The following is a 16,987-nucleotide window of genomic DNA, read 5'->3' on the forward strand; positions in this document are numbered from 1 at the left end:
GAAAATCATGATTTCTTTTTAAATTGTATATAAGTTCTCATGTAACTAGGTCAGTTTTTATAATGATAATAATAATAATAATAATGAGAATAATAATAATAGAATAATTGAGAAGGTCTTCATGCAGCTAGGGATAAATTCTTTGGTAAATTTGTCTCATCTCTCATTACACTGTTTGTTTAAGCCCACAAGTCATGCATAATTAATTAGCCACTTATTCCCTGACGAGCCCTGCCAATGGCCTTGATATCCATTGCCTTCAGGGATACCGCATGCCAATCATGTTATATATGGAGCCACACATGCACATGCAGTAACATGCAGACGGCGACACACGTACAAATAATCCACATGAACTGCAGAGAAAGTGAAGGTGATTTGATGCAGATATCCTGATGGAAAAAAAAAATCGTATCATTGTTTATTCTAATTTTCGCTTCTCTTTATCAACCTTTCTATCTTTTTAAATTTCCACCAATATACAGTACCCACCGTCGCCTTACTTCTCCATTTTTTTCCTTAAGGTCTAATGTGCCTGTGTCATGTGACTGGGCTCTCTGCCTCTTCAATCCCCGCCTTTGTCTTTGGCCAACGAGGAAGAGAATGTATCATTTGTCATGAGACGTCTTGTGCTATTGTGGTGTATCTTCTCTCAAACCTGGAGAAACTTAGTCATTCATCAAGTTTTTCTCCCCCCTCTTAACTCAAAGCTTGTCTTCAACTTCAGTGTGGATGAGGTAGTCGTGCATATTTTTTTGTTTGTTTTTAGGTATGCCAGCTTTTGCAACTATGAAAGTACTTCTGAGAGCGATCGATAAAATGTGGCATATAACCTTTTGTACTGTGCATTATTTTGTTGATAAGTACAACAGAGACAAACCTTTCTAAAATAAAAGCCTGCCGAATGCTTTGTTGAAAATGTAAGATGAGGACTTCTAGGCACTCAAATGGACCTGAAGGGCTGAGCAAGTGTCCTTCACAGTGACTGCATCAAGGAGCATAGAGGACAAGCAATGTCATAGTCTGAAAGGTAACCGCAGCTTCAAGTTTACACCGATGGACAGAAACAAAATGACTATTAACAAAATGTACAGCAAGAAAGCAAAAGTTTCTTGTTGCATTCTGATCGCCCAGTCACTGTTTGCGATTAACTCCCCTCCCTACCTGACATGCCATGCCTGTCAACAGGAAAAAAAAAACAAAAAAACAAAAAGAAAAACATCAAGAGATGCAAATGAAAGACGTGACAGAAACCAACAGCGAACATGAGACAGAAACACCAACAGAGAAACACAGAGAACGAAAATCAGTGAGATAATATGAGATAAAGAGAGAGGCCTCATTTTTTCACCAGTCCATTTTGTTTGACCTAAACCTGAGAATCTCAGCCACCCCCAGGGCCCACAGGACCTCAGATCAAACAGACAGAGTCCTCGAACACACGGCCCCGATTGTTCTTTCCCCACCCTACGAAATCCCCCCACTTCCACTTTGAAATGAAAAGAATAAACATATTATTCTAAATGAAATACCCAGACCCATGTTTTTCCATGGCTAATATCCTGTACGAGATGGCTGATGCAAAATAGGCAGGAGAGCCTGAGAACGGGATGGAGCACAGAGGGAAGAGAAAAATCCCCCTCTTTCTATTTTCCCTTAAGAGACTGATGAAGGCCTGGCGAGATGAGAGAGAGAGAGAGAGAGAGACAGACACAGAGACATGAGAGAGAGAGAGAGAGACATATGAGAGAGAGTGAGAGAAAGAGAGAGAGAGAGGGTAACGCAATCCTGACTGGCGCAGGACCAACAGCAACAAAAACATTTAGATAACCGCGCTCAATAATGAACGATTTCAATGAGGACAAAAATTACATTTCCTACAGATAACATGCCCCCTTCCCATAACAGAGCCAAAAGAGCCTCGGAACCACGTCATGCTCAACAGTGGTGCACTGGAGTATTATGTTAGGGGAAGGTTGTAGTAACTATATTAGTATCCTTTTACCCCGCCAGAGACAGTACTTTACTGGTTGTGAGAAGATAGAGTTAGCAGAGCAAAGAGAGACAGAGAGAAATATAGACCCTGTATGACAACTCGACTAGCTTCACTGGAAAAGCAACAAATCACTCTTCAACTGACTCGGCTTGAGCTATAACACTACCGGCGGCGTGGCTCAAACGATTACCGATCTGCAATACACACTACAAGGGCCACTCAAAATAACAGTCCACGTACACATAACCGAGGATCGCTGCAGCGCACTTGATCCTCACAGGTGGCGCGGGTCACAGCAAGAACGCCATCCCCACCTTTCCCATCCGCTAAGCACTCACTTCCTTTCATGCCAAAGTCTGTCAAGTTGCTTGAGAGGGGAAGAGGCAAGAAAAGAGGAGATATAGCGTGGAAAGGAGGCAGAGAAAGAGAGAGGGAGTCTTTGTCCTCCTCCACTCAGCTCCAGCACATTTCCTCCTCGGGTCTGGCCGGCATTAGCATATGAAAGGCGAGGGAAGGCGTGCAAAAGGTCAAAGAAAGAGGATCCTGTCCAATGAGAGACAACAAAAACAGGCCACACCGGCCTTTGTGGCGTTCATGTTCTCCACCACCCTACCTCACACCCCTCCCTCGACCCGGGATCATTTCCATACGCCAGATGCAATAGCAATGATGACGGTTGATCATAAATTACTCACAAAGTCGAGTCGGGTCATATGGAAGTCACGGTGGCAATTTTAAGCTGCGTCACCACCCTTGTGTCCTCCCCCTCCTGCCGCCAGTGCTCACATACACACACACACAGACGCACATGGCATTCACATAAAACACACCTGCCTCGCAATTCCATAGTTCCCTCTACCCACACGATATCCGACCAAATCCTCAGCAAACATCTCAATAAAGGAAAATGTAAGAACAGTGTAGTTTGATTTGATCCATAAAAGCCGCTCCCTTCCTTCCATGTAAATGCTACCTGAGCCACATCCATCCACTACATAATTGCACACTCCAGTGCTTTAGGGATGCAGTTTAGTATATACATGGAGGCTTAGGAAGCCTGGAGTTTACCAGTCTCCACAGTTACTCTATTATCATACATATTGCCTCACATGACAGCTTCCATCTGCTGGCATCCGAACAAACAGCCAAAAACACCAACCTGGTGTTTCCGGGGTCCTCTCCAGCAAACACAGTCCTCTACCGGCAACAGCGGCCAGAGACAGAGGGACTGGAGGGGAGAGAGGGAGGGAGAGAGAGAAGAGGGGTAGAGCATTTCATCTCTCTTTCATCTCTGTCACCCAGTCAAGCGTTCAATGCCCCATTCAGCGCCTGCCCAGCATTATGCAAAATAATGCTAATCCCCTTTCCCGTGCTTTCACACTTGTATAAACCGCCGTTCCTGCCTCTGAAAAGCAATTATATCAGTTTACGTTCCTGTCAAAAAACAGGATTAGCATGCAAGTACTAGTAGCACCAACTAGGCCCAATCTCTATCCACCTTTGGCTAGCGGGAAGCACAGAACATTAAATGTTTGTCCACCCTCCCCTCTAAAAAAAGAAAAGTCCTGCTGCTCGGTTGGGGGTAGCTATAAAGATGTGTTGTAATTAGATATTTGGATGGAATGAAAAGACGGGCTGAAAGTTTCAAAGGCAGAACTCCTTGTCCCTGTTATTTAGGCTCAATCTTTTCTTTACCAGAATCTCCGTCTTGTACAATAATCAAAAACAAATTCAGCTATGTTACTACACAGTCTCACAGTCGCGGTCTCACTTCACAGACGGCAGTGTGTTATACATGTGACACACGCAGACTGACACACACACACACGACGCACAACTGAACTGTTGTAGTCCCCTCCGACACAATGCCGCCACATGCGCACAACCTTGCCAATGCACGAGTGCACATGCAAACACACAGCAGACAAGGAAAGATGGCAGAGTATTTTTGAATATGCAAATGCTCGTACAAGCGGAACGTGTGTAAATAGGAGTCATTGTGAGCTGGTTTAATCTGGACAGTCGGGCCTCTCTTACTCTAACCCTCTCATGTTTTGGGGAGGGGGGGTGCAGGGGTGTTAGGAGGATGCACACCCATCCTGACTGACAACAGATCAGGGGACATTAGTCAGCAAAATTAGCCACGTCGTCATGGCGACTAATGAAATTTGGCAAAGCGGCCAGCCAAAGATTTAAATGAGCTAGCTGGTTATGTGTTAGCACGGGGGGCTGGCTGGCTGCTGGCTGGTTGCCTTACACACACCCATTATTCTTTTTTCTGCCGTGGTGGTACAATGGAGTCACTTGTATCCTGGCCGATACCCACCGGCGGTACAAGCTCTCCGCCTGACAATTTGCATATGTTAATATAATTAAGTGCTAATTACACTAAAACTCGCATATTCACAAGCACCCTCCCCGGGAGCTACGGAGTGGCTTGATCTCGTTCCAAGTCTTTAACCCTCCTCCGCCTTTCGCACAGTGTGTGTGATAGAGAGAAAGTGTGTGTGTGCGTGTGTGTGTGTGTGTTAGCGGTGGTGCCCCAGGGCTGACACAGGAAGCCCCCCCTCTTTGAGACAGAATGCTGAGCTGCTGCAGACTTCTTAGCTTCTCCCCCTACAGGCCTCCCTAACACTACTACTGCAGACCTTCACCCTTCACACACACACACACACACACACACACACACTACAAAACCAAGAGACTGTCACACCTCGATATCCCTAAAATATTCAGTTGTTAGATAGCTTTTTGCATCAAAAACAACATGCTTCAATCAGTTGCATAATACATGTTGCATAAAACTCCATCCATGAAAAACCTTAAGGAGAAGTGTGAAAGAGAGAGCCTGAAAATGATAACTTGGGCCCGCCAGAGTAGGAGACGACTGAAGCTAAATATATGTCTTTAGATGCTCCAGCACGGAAACCTTTAAAATATAAAGAATGTATTTTTACTTTGTAAATTCAGCCACCCCTCATTCATGTGAGGAAAATGCTGGATACGTTCGATATTGAGGCTACTCGAGGCTGATGACCAGAAATGATAGCAGTTATGTGAGCCATAGATAAGAGACGAAAAATCTACATGATTCCCCCCAGTGGATGGATGTGAGAGTGTGTGTAGGCCTGCCGTTTTGATAATGGAGGACAGGCGGTTGTGCTTTTCACATCGTAATGGCCGTGAATCAGGGAGGAAGCCAAGCGGTCGTGCTACAATTAGAGCTCTTTTGTGCCTCTTCCTCTGTCTCTTTCTCCCTCTCTTTTCTTGTTTTCACTCGCTGACACTCTCCCTATCAAGGGTATGTTAAAATAGTCTACTCTCCTCTGCTGCAAAGGCTGAATGAGGGGGGAAAAATTGGGGGCTGAGTGTGGGAGGAAATTCACACTGTGCTGCTGCTGCTGCTGCTGGTCACGCACGTACACACGCATGCACACACGCACCAGATGGTACAGGAAGGAGGATTAAATAAACACACACGCACAGACACACACCTATTGGCAGACAGACGCCTCAGTGTGCACCGTCCCTTAATGAATGTCTATGGGGAGTCAAAGGGTCCAAGCTCATTTAGTTGACTCTCAATGAGATGCAGCATTATGACTATGGTAATACGCTCCTCCTTTCCCCCAATAATCATACACAGGTCATTGTGTCAGAGTGATTCATTTCTATCACACACATACGCCAGATGTTATTACGCAGGAGAGTAAATCTCTCCAATGGATGTTGATGGCCTTGTATGCAAAAAAGGCAAAGAAGTGGAGGAGAAAGAGAAGAAGAAAAAAATATATTGTTATAGCAGTCCGCCTTGTAGTAAGCCATACTGTTCGCTCAACCATGACGGTTGGTAATGCAGGTTTGGATGTTGCTGTGTGTGTGTGTGTGTGTGTGTGTCTTTGGGGGGGGCTCCCCTTTAATACCTGCTACTCGGATTACCACAGCGTCTTAAGTATTCAACCGGACTCATATTTTCCCTTTCTGCCTTTTTAGCCAAATTGGGTGTCTTTACACTGTAAAGCAGCGATATAGCCCTCCTTACTAAGGGCCTATGGGGATCCACGAAGAAGAACATTAAAATGCAGCGATAGCCTTGTTGCAAAGCTCCTCTCTTTTTCTTTCTCTCTCTCTCTCTCTCCCTCTCTTTCTGCAGCAAAGGCTTCTAAATCATCCAGCCTCCTCTATTAGACGGGAGACTTATTGAGGTAGAAACCATAAAAAATGAAGAAGGGAAATTTAATCCCTGAAATATTGATTTGCACATTAATATCAGATAGGCAGAGGGCAATCTAGCCGGGTGGAAATGACACATTGTCGACCCCTAGGAGAGGCCCGAGCCAATCTTCTAGCTGCATGTGTCTTGGGCCCAGGAGTTATAGGACAGACTCAGCCCCTGTCTCCCTCTCTCTCCCATCCTCTCCTCCTCCCAGTACCCTCTCTCATCCCTCTCGCCCCCCCCCCCACCCCACCCACCCACCACCATCCGCACCCTTAATGAAGGCTGCAATGCTGAAAATGCATTAGCTTTTAATAATCAAGAAGCATTTTCAAGCCAACAGCTATTGTCCTCCCAGGGCTGTCTGCCCATCTCTCACACTATATGTTTTTTTTATCCCTCCCCTCCACTGCTACGGGTAAAATGAACGTTGCAAGCTGCTTAACTAACATGCAGAGATATACACACTCAGCCTTTGATAGTGCTAAGACTTCCCGCAAAGAAAAACAAAAACAAGGGGCCTGGGCTTTTGCAAACATAAACCTCAAAAATTCCCTCATTTGCAAGACAAGAAAAATAACATAGAGATTCTATTACTATAGAGTGAGACAATACCATCATTAACTGATGAAATTCACTGCAATTAGACGGGATCATCTTGTCTTATAATTTCACTTCTTGGAATTTTTTTTTCCTATTAGGCCTAAGCTGTATTTTTGTAATGAAATGTAGGATTTTATGCAGATGCAATTAAATCGTCACACTAGACAGAAGATCCATCCTGCCCAAAAAAACAAGTGTTCATAGTTTATCAATCTATAAAATTGATCTGATTAAAGTTACTATTTAACTGATGGAAAACGTGAGTGTCTTTCTATAATTTTGATTCTAAATGTAAAAATCTGCCTATAATTGGCTAATTATTATTATCATTATAATGATAATGATGATAATAATAATATTAATACATTCTGATTATTAAATCACTAATAACGATCCTAATTTGCCTTTAATGATTAAACAAAGAAACTCCGTATTTTGATTTAAAAAGTGGGCTTACATTCTGTGTATAAAACCTGTACGCATTCAATAATCCAAACAATTTTAAAAGTATTATACAATTGGAAAAAAAATATTAAAAAGCCTCCATTTTCGGAGATAAATACGTGCTGAAATCCATATTAAAAAGCCAGAAAAGCCGGGTATAAATAGAGACAGTCCTGTAAAAAGCTCGCCTTTACTCTACTGGCGCACCGTTCATTTGGAGCGTACAGGCTACAGGCTCTCCACGCACACACACTCCGTTACATACCCGGGTTGGAGAGTGACTGGCCCCTTGGCCCTGATGTTTTGTTTTTTTTTTTTCCTCCCGTGCGATCGATGTCCCCCCTGTCACTGTCGCGTCCCAATCCGAGCCAAGTCTATCTACCTACCTCAAAAAAACAAAAAAAAACAAAACAGCCATGAGGGCGCAAAAATACCTGAGAGTCCCTACCTCTGCGCTCTGCCTCCTCTAAATTAATACAAAACAAGAGTAAACGACGACTTAAACAAGGTGTTACAACCCGCATCTCCGGGAAATAAGAGAATGACAATTTATATGAGGAGAGGAATTATGAACTCACGGACGCGGATGGGAATCGAGGGTGGAAATGGAATTTATAGGCAAAGGATGGAAGGCGGTTTTTTTTTTTTTTTTTTTTTTGAAAAAGTGTTAATATCAATGAATATCATCAGAGTGTGTGTCTTTCAGACATTCTTATCTTTCAAACACCGGTGTTTAAGAAAAACAGGGGACCCGGGAGTTGGCTGGCTCTAAAGGGACTCGCCGTGCTATCAGTAGCCCAACGATCGGTCTCCCTCCTGGGCGACGTAGCCACCCACGCCTCGATAAAGTGGGACTACTTTTTAAGCGCAGCAGGTAAAGATGTATACACCGTGATCAGCAAAATGCACCTTGCTTCTGTAATGATCCTTTTATAAAGGTGTTATTTCGCCTATTTTAAACACATACACTTAGTCAAACGAAGAGGGATCGTGTCGGGAGACTGATCGTGTCACTTCGGCCGTGAATGCCTGGAAGGTGCACGAAACCCGATGTGTTCAAAAACTAGCTTTGAGCGCTGCGGTGCATCCGAAATATGCGTTCAAATGCGATATCTGATGGTTGGGGACTGAAATCATCTGTCGGGAAGTGGGGAGGAAAACATCAAGTCGGACCCCTCGACAAGAAACAAGCTCAAAGCGGACATGTCCGAGGGATCGGACTCCTGGAAAGGCAACACCATATCCGCACTACAAAGCCACAAAAGGGGGAAACGCTTGTCTCGTCTCGTTATACCTAACGTGGAGTATTCAGTGTATCTATCCACCACAAGGTCTCAATAACACTCATATAAACTTTGAAAAAGGCAGGTCTGGACGTGATATCCTCCTGTAATACCACGGACACATGCGTAAGAACGCCTCCGACCCTGTCAGTCGCTTGTTTTATTGTAGCCAAAGCGCCGGAGTTGCACTAACATCACGATATCCGCCTTTATTCTGGACTAAAAACACCCAGCACCTGTTATCCAAACAGCCCCGATGTCAAAGATCCACCAGCTAGATAGATAATCGATACCCGACCCCTAAATTTAACACACACACCCCAAACTACTCAATAAAAGTTAAAGGGAGAGGTGGAAAGGAAAAAAAACTTACTTTCTTCCCCCTCCAAAGCCGTCACCTCCGCTTCTCTCTTTGCTCTTGGGTTTATAAAACAGTCACATCCAGCGGCTTGCGAAATTGGACAATCAAAACGTGGAAAAACAGGGAAAATTACAATAATCCTCCAACTTTATATTGGGAAAAGGGGGTAAAATCACAAATGTCAAGCGTTTTGAGAGCTATCCCTTATTTTGGTTCCGGTGGCGGTGAAACGACGTGTCGACGGGCTGCCTCGCAGTTTCTCTTGTGGACGGGGGTCGGGAAACGGAGGAAAGGAAATGAAAATCCGATATGTCTTTATTCTGCTAATTATTATCGTTTTAGCCCTGTTTAAAAAAATGGCTGATTAAGTTGAGTGCGCATGTCTTTGTGTGTCTATTTCCCGATATGCACTCTGGGAATGGGTAGAGAGACAGAGAGAGAGAGAGAGCGAATGAGAGAGAGAGAGAGAGAGAGAGAGGGAGAGAGAGAGAGGGAGAGAGAGAGAGAGAGAGGGAGGGAGCAAAAGAGAGACGGAGAGGGAGGGAGAGAGGAGAGAAGTGTAATTAGTGAGTTGATCAACAGTCTCCACATTGCAAATGACGCGCACACGGAGCCCTGGCGGCCGCATAGGTCTATGCGCGCAGAAAAATCCTTTTGTATGGTTTCTCTCTAAGGGCCAAATCACATGTAGAACAATGGACAACCGCTTCCTGCACACCAAACAGGCTGGACTAAGAAGTACTTAGAAGTACTTAGAAGTCATTTTTGTCTATGAAAACAAGTTTTGCAAATGAATATGTCTGTACTGAAGCGGAGAGTGCTGCAACACATCTGATTTAACAAATATAAAATGACTATTTTGTTTTTCCTCTGATGCTTATTTGTGTATTTTTACAGTTTGATTTTATTGATTATGACACTACAGGTGAATTACTAATTCTAAGATGCGCAGAATGAAAGAGTCTGTGCGGATTCCAAGAAATGTTAGAATATAAAAAAAAATACTTGTGTGAGTTTCTACAAGCTTTGGAACAATTTATGAAAATGAATGAAAGATTTGATCCTTGTGAATAACGCTTTTTTTTATCAATAATGTGCACGAGGAAGCAAAAGAAGAGGGAAAAAAAACACCTGAGAGAGAGAGAGAGTCGAACCAACAAAACCGCCTTGTGTCGCGCATAAAGACGGGCCTGCACATTGAACAGATTTTATATGTAACATAATTTCAGTACAAAGGCACAAAACGCATTCACACACATGTGAGTAATTTACGCTTCACATGGATGTGCAGTTTTGTCTTTTTTATATCGTAGCCTATAATAATATACTGTTTTTTTTTTCCTGGAAGTGAGGAGATTGTATCTGAGCTGTTGCATATATGGTACTTATAAACATCCAAGCTTAAAAATCAAAGCCACAATGCATCACAGTAATCCAGCACATGTTGGAAAGTCATCACTGCCCTTTCGGGACCGCTGAGGCCCCGTGTGGGTTCAATAGAGCCAAACTGCAAAATCCAATACAGGGTCACACATCCCCCTCTCTATTCAAAGCTCCATTCACTGGCGTTTACATTTAGTGTCCTTACAAAGTGCATCGGTCTGTTGGCCCTATATCCTTTCAATGCAAACCGTTTACTGTGTGTTTTTCCCCCGGTTTCTTAATAGTGGCTTTTGGGCAAGAGGAAGACTTTACACAGTCTCAATCGGGGAGAAAATCAAGAGATCTTGTTCGCCTTCATGGAAAAAATCGAAGCTGGGGGTGAATTGAACTGCATGAGCCGGGGCTTGGGATGTGATGATAAGGCTGCTGCTGGCAAGTGAACTACTAGGTCTACTTTGCAGCCACATTGACTGGACTGCACCCATACCAACTGGATCCTTAAGAAGCCAAGAGATCCGAGCCCGACCCGACCCGAGGCTGTTTATTCTGGGTTTAGAGAGGTCTCTGACAAAGGGGGTGGGTGGGTCGAGGTGAGGAACAGAGGCGTCACTTTTCACCCGGATCCAAGGCTCCTGCTGCTGCCGCTACTGCTGCAGCTGCCCCCCTGTCCTCCAGGGGGGTTTTCTAGCCTGTCAGCCTTGGGAGGCGTCGCTCACAGACGGCTTGGAGAGTCGAGTCTACCCGCTGCTGCAGGATGCGCAAAAAGTCCACCGCGGCCGTGCGTCGAGCTTCCCAAAGGAGTGGACCTATTCCTCATTTAAGACTTCATACATCTAAACGGAGGACTATTGTAGCCATAAAACACCGTGATTTTTTTTCCTCTTTTTTTTTAAACGAGCATCTCTATTTCCGTGAAAGGATGTATTTCTTTTACACTTTCTAGTGATTAAATTTGTGCGCGTTGTTGACATTTTCAGCGAAGTTGCGTTTGTCATTTTATTTGTTTTCAATAAGAAAAGGAGAAAGTACAAAGCGGATTTAGGGGACTGATATAGGCTACCGCTTATCTTAACCTCCTGCGTTTTGTAAATCCCCCCGGTCTCCACCCTCCCTCTCTCCCTGCAGACGATGCTCTTTCTCCGGAGGACCGCTTTACAATAGACGGCGTTAACTAATATTTCGGCCCATTTCCATATCAGCAGCATCCTAAATTAATTATAGATTTTTATCTGTAAACTCTCGCTCCGGTGTCTCTCTGTGTGTGCGTGCTTATGTGTGTGTGTCGGTGTGTGCGCGCGAGTGTGCGTGTATTTCTGTGTACTAGAGCAAATAAATTACTAAGAAATTTCTTCGTGGCATCACCAGAAACATAGACCAGGATGACTGAAATTAAACTCTTTCAATTGTGGTGTAATTATAAAACACTAAAGGTATTGTGTTTGTTTTATTTTCTAATGCTTCTATTGACAAATGAAAGGTTAGACTGAACTCTCGTGGTGATCTTATCGTAGATCAATAACTTTGAATCTCCGAAGGTATAAGCTTGAGACACTGGAAGATGCCATGGGATGAGACCATTGTTGGTCCATCAATATATTCTCTGCTGACAAATTGAAAACCTGGATTGATGTTTCGCTTGATTTTTTATTTGTAGAGAATTTTTTTTTTAAAATAATGTTTTTCTTTTCTCATTTCTGCATCCTGATGTTTAATCCAAACAGTCACCTGGTCAGTGTTTTCTGGATGTGCACACAGACTTCCACCTTGTTTGTCCTATGCGTCGGCGCCCTCATGGGGTTGCATGGCTGACCCCTCAGCCTCACCAGGACACACACAAAAACACGCAAAAGCCCACAGCTCTGACCCGCAGCCTGCCACAGTGACCCACTGGCCAACTCTCGCCCAGCAAACACACGCACAAACAAGCGTTATAAAGGCCCACATAACAGACAATAACAAGTTAAGTGTAACTCTTTCAAATCATGGCACAAATACGAGGTTTAGCAACTATTTGCACAATTATTAAAATGCACTTAAAAATCCCTCTTTAAAAATATATGCAATAATTCAAACTGTATTTTAACCACGATAAAGGCAAAATGTGACAGAGAGACGCTCTAAATGTGAAGTCACTCGCAAGTTGTCACCTGAGTTAAATTAAGGTGCAGAGTTGCAAATCAATTAATTGCAAATAAATCAAACAGACAGAATTACTTCTGCGATTTCAGCTAAAATAACGTCTGAGAAAAATGTTTCTTCAACTTGTTTGCTGTCCAAACACTCCACAGAGAAGAAGTAAAAAGCATTTTACTCCTTAGAAATAAAAAGAGGGAAAACGTTGGAAAAGCAGTGAAACAAAATGAAGTTTTTGACCATATATGCTCAACATAAACTCTGTCGACGTCCTCAGACTTAGCCCTAAAGCCATCCAACAACGCTCCATAAATATGCAATCGTTATAAAAACTTCAAATTTACCTCCTCTTACCTCTTTTAAATCCCCCAAAAGCATAAAGCATAGTAAGCCATTGAAAGAGAAGATAAATAAAAATGTAGACTCTTGGTACCTTTGGTATAAAGCATTCCGTTTTTCTTCTTTTCTGTCTTTCTCTTGCTCAGTAGCGATCCGATAATAGCATATGGAAAGTGTTTTCAAAATGCCCAGATTTGGCACATTGTCATTGAAAAGAGAGGAGCGCAGTGATGCGGTGCTACAACAGGGGAAATGAGTTGCGGATTGGACGCAGCCCGCCTCGGTGCGGACTTATCCCACTTTAATTTAATATTCCGCAATCACACACACTAGTGATGGCATATAGGCTAATTCAAGGAGAAATTCAGAGGGAAGGAAATGCTTTTGTGTGTGTGTTTTTTTACACCACTTTATTTGATTAAGGAGAGAGGCAGCACAATATTGTGTATTATCTTTTTCACCCTGTTTCCCTTTTTCTCTGACTTCCCCCCACTCCCGAGTCAGATTTTATATTTTTTTATACATGAAACAATGGATATTTATTTGTTTGCATTTAGATCATTTATTTAAAAATCAACAACTCTGACTTCTCTGCGCATCGGTGTCACACTGGAATCATCCCTAACATAAAATCGAGACCCATAAACGCTTGTTTGTAAAACACTGAACCCAAAATCAATGTATTGGGACATTTCAATCGATTATATAAACGAAAATCCATACGCAACATGAGACCGGTATCAGCCCACTCTCCCGCTCCCTTTTAAAGAGAGAGAGACGGAGGGAGGGAGAGAGGGAGAGAGAGAGAGAGAGAGGGAGAGAGAGAGAGAGAGAGAGAGGAAAAAAGCAGAGAAGAGAAAAAAGGGAGAGCTTGTAGTGCCTGGGCTAAAAACAAAGACTGTCAATGCAGCCCTTTGCTTCAGTCATTTGGTTCAGGGCTTCTCCAATATTTTCAAGTCAAGTAGTCTACCCCCAAATGGACACACCTCACGCCAAGGGTCCCCATTTATTTAATTGGATTTTGTCCCTTAGACTCCCAATATACATTTTCTGTTGTTACTGATTGAGAATTACATTGTAAACATGCTGTAAGTGTGGCGCTAATGGTGATACAAGTGAAACCTTTGTACGGACACATGTTCTCTAATTGGAATAATTTCATGTTAATGAAATCACAGTGAAATTAAATAATTCCTCATTCCGCCTGGGGGGACCCCCTGCATGGCCTTGGCGGACCTTTGAGGATTGTTGAACCCCACTTTTGAGAAGCACTGACTTAGATGTCAAAGTGCTTCCAGATGCACAATGATAGTGCGAGTCCTGATGACAACAATTAGACAGAAAAATGCCCTAATCAAACGGGGCCACACGGGATTACGTTGCATTTCAAGGGTCAAGGGGAACCGTTTCAGCACCCACCCACCCCCCCAACCCCCCCACCACGACCCGTCCCCTCCCTCCACCCGTCTGTTTCCACACCAAATATCACATTTCAGCATCACAAGCAACAATCAAGCACTTCAGGCACTACAATCAGGTATGCAAATCCACGGGAAGGCACGGACACGATAGCCGCTGCGCACTGTCAGATGAGCTATTGCATAAACTGTGCATTAATATGCAACATGATATGAGAGGGGCAAGAATCGGGGGGAATGGGGACAGGCGGAGGGGTAAAATAAGGAGGTGCCAATCATGTAAAATTTACATGGGACCACAGCTGTTAGGGCTCTCGAGGAGGGGAATAGGTGGGGTGGAATTGGAGGGGGGGGGAGTGGGGGGGGACGTGAGATTAGGAGACAGGGGAAGGAGGAAGGGGTGGAGGTACAGGGGTGGTGGGTCCGTGCAGCCGCCGGTGCCACTCTGTTTATTTGATAAGCCTCTGACTGTAAAGTCTTTACCTAGATGCAGGCGGGGAAGGGACTGCCGTGATCTTGAAGAGGAACAAGTGTTGTGGCAAGGAATAGGGAGAAGTAGGAGAAGAAGACAGAAACAAGAGAGGGAGAGAAGGAGAAGGGTGACTTGGTAGACGTCGCCGCCCGCATTTCGGGTCGCTCACGAGAGGAAATCAACACTACAAGTGCACGCGCACACACACACACACAAACATGTGCGTCTCTCTCACACACAGCACCAACACCACTGCTGTTTCCATTCAGTCTCACCTCGCCCTGCTGCCCTCCTCCCACTTGGCCTTTTGGTCCTCCGATCTTTTTCATTGTTGATCCCGCTTTAATAGACACGCGTCCAGTGAGTGTCCTCCATATATGGTCAGGGGGAATAAAAAGCCCCCCAAAACGGCCTTCTCGTGATGCCCCCTAACACACAACACACATATCGGCCTCCAGCCCCGTTCCACGCCAAATACTATTGATTATCACTCAGATCCACATGCACTTATAGACACGTAAAGCTGCCGTAGATGGGAACAATAGCACCTGTATGATCCGCGTGAAAGAAAGGGAAATAAATTGATAGCTGCCAAAATGATGATCGAAATAACTTCAATTACTCTCAATTAGTAATTTACCTACAATTTGCATATTTAAATATTGAGAATTACTGAAGGAATAAGTAACAAATAAACTATACTAGGCTACATTAATAAAACTTCTATAATAATATATTTTGAAAATAAATGCATTGCATCAAATATAATAATAATAGTAATAATAATAGTAATAATAATAATAATAATAATAATAATAATAATTGACTGTACACGCTGTTGTAAAGCATTAGAATAAAATGTAAGTGAAATCAGAGCAATAAAAATTTAATTTGAAACATATCAGTACGCCTGTTATTTAATGGCGAAAGTAAGACTGCTATATGTTGTCACATGGCTTATTAGAGTGCTTTCTTCATGACAACCCAGGAGCTTGAACATGTCAATTTAGTGGTCCGAGAGGTCCTTTTAGATCTCCAGGAGCCCCCTCTCCCTCTCTCTGGGGGACTGTCACCCCTCCACCTTCCCACCCCATCATCCATTCATCCATGCCCCCACCCCTCCCAGCCCACCCCCCCCCCCCCATCTCTCCTCTCCTCTGACACTCAGTGGGCCATCCCAACACGGCAAATAACCCGGTCAGTACCGAGAAGTCAGTTCTATGGTAACAGATTGACATCTCGACATCCAGGGGAAAAACGTCAGGAGCATCTCATATCCAGTGCTGGGCTCAAAAAGTAACATGTTACCCATGACTTTAAAGTAATATTACTGTGGTGTACTTACATTACTCTTATATTTTGTTCACGACATCGCTGCTGTTAAATTATCTTTCTTTAGATTCGCGTTTTTCCCACAAAAATATGAATATTTTAATAATTTCAATTTATTCCGATCCCTATGATTAACAAATGCTGACCTAAAATTGGACATTTTAAATAATTAATTCCAAATGTATGTGTAAAGTGGCGTGATTAAAAAAAATAATTAATTAATTTTTTTTTTAAATAAAGGTCTTCTTGTTTAATTAGTAATTGTCATATTTTGACAAATCAGACGTTGTATTTGTGTGGGAGCACGTTATAAAGCAAAGAGTTACCACCCAACGCTGTCAGCTGTGAGCTTGTACAGTCAGTCAGTCTCCTGCCTGGACGCCATCATCTATCAAGCCAACCAAGTCAACCGGAGGCGCAATGGCCAATGCGCAAATGCGCACGGATTAGCGGATGCGGCTCAGACAAATTGGCAACGCTTGAAGCGAAAGAGAGAATAAAGAAAGACAGAGAGAGAGAGGCGTCATTTTTTCAGGTGTGCAGTGACCCTGAAAGATGCTTGTTGGCTTCATCACTGCGTTAGAGGAGTCCTTATGAGGGCTCTTCACCCTCCTTTCCGAGTGACCATCATTAAACCGGATGCCCTGGGTTCAAGCAGTCATTTCGGCAAGCATCTACCGTGCCGAAGTGTCATTGAGCAAAACGCTCAATCCCTCCCAACTCCAGACGCCTGTTTTATGAGTGAGTCTGACCTCTGACCTTCTTGTGTTGGGGGGGAAAGACAGGGGATTTTCCCTATCGAGATCAATGAGATTTAACATGAGAATTTATTATTACAGTAAAAAATACAGCTGATTCCAATATGTATTTTAAAAGCCTGTCAAACTTCAGTTTATTCGTAAAATGATTTAATCTTTTCTGCTCTTAAATATTAAAAATACATTAATCAACCAGGAATTTTCAACATAAACAGCTCATTAAGTTTTGTAAAAATATGTATATATTTG

General features: G+C 43.4%; 1 protein-coding gene across 3 annotated transcripts in view; it reads right to left on the reverse strand.

The window, feature by feature from the left end:
• zfhx4 (zinc finger homeobox 4) overlaps window positions 1-16,987 on the reverse strand; it is a 174,794-nt gene that overhangs the window by 73,632 nt on the left and 84,175 nt on the right. The window contains exon 1 of one of the 3 annotated variants that reach the window (XM_067578655.1): window positions 12,853-12,933. The exons of 1 other annotated variant lie outside the window; for it this stretch is intronic. The gene's annotated coding sequence lies outside the window, so the exon portion shown is untranslated. Of the gene's footprint in view, window positions 1-8,915; window positions 9,301-12,852; window positions 12,934-16,987 lie in introns of those variants that run through there. One more of the 3 variants, XM_067578653.1, reaches the window with a different exon arrangement.

This window comes from Thunnus thynnus, chromosome 21, assembly GCF_963924715.1.
Source record: "Thunnus thynnus chromosome 21, fThuThy2.1, whole genome shotgun sequence".
In the NCBI taxonomy this organism is placed as follows: Eukaryota; Metazoa; Chordata; class Actinopteri; order Scombriformes; family Scombridae; genus Thunnus; species Thunnus thynnus.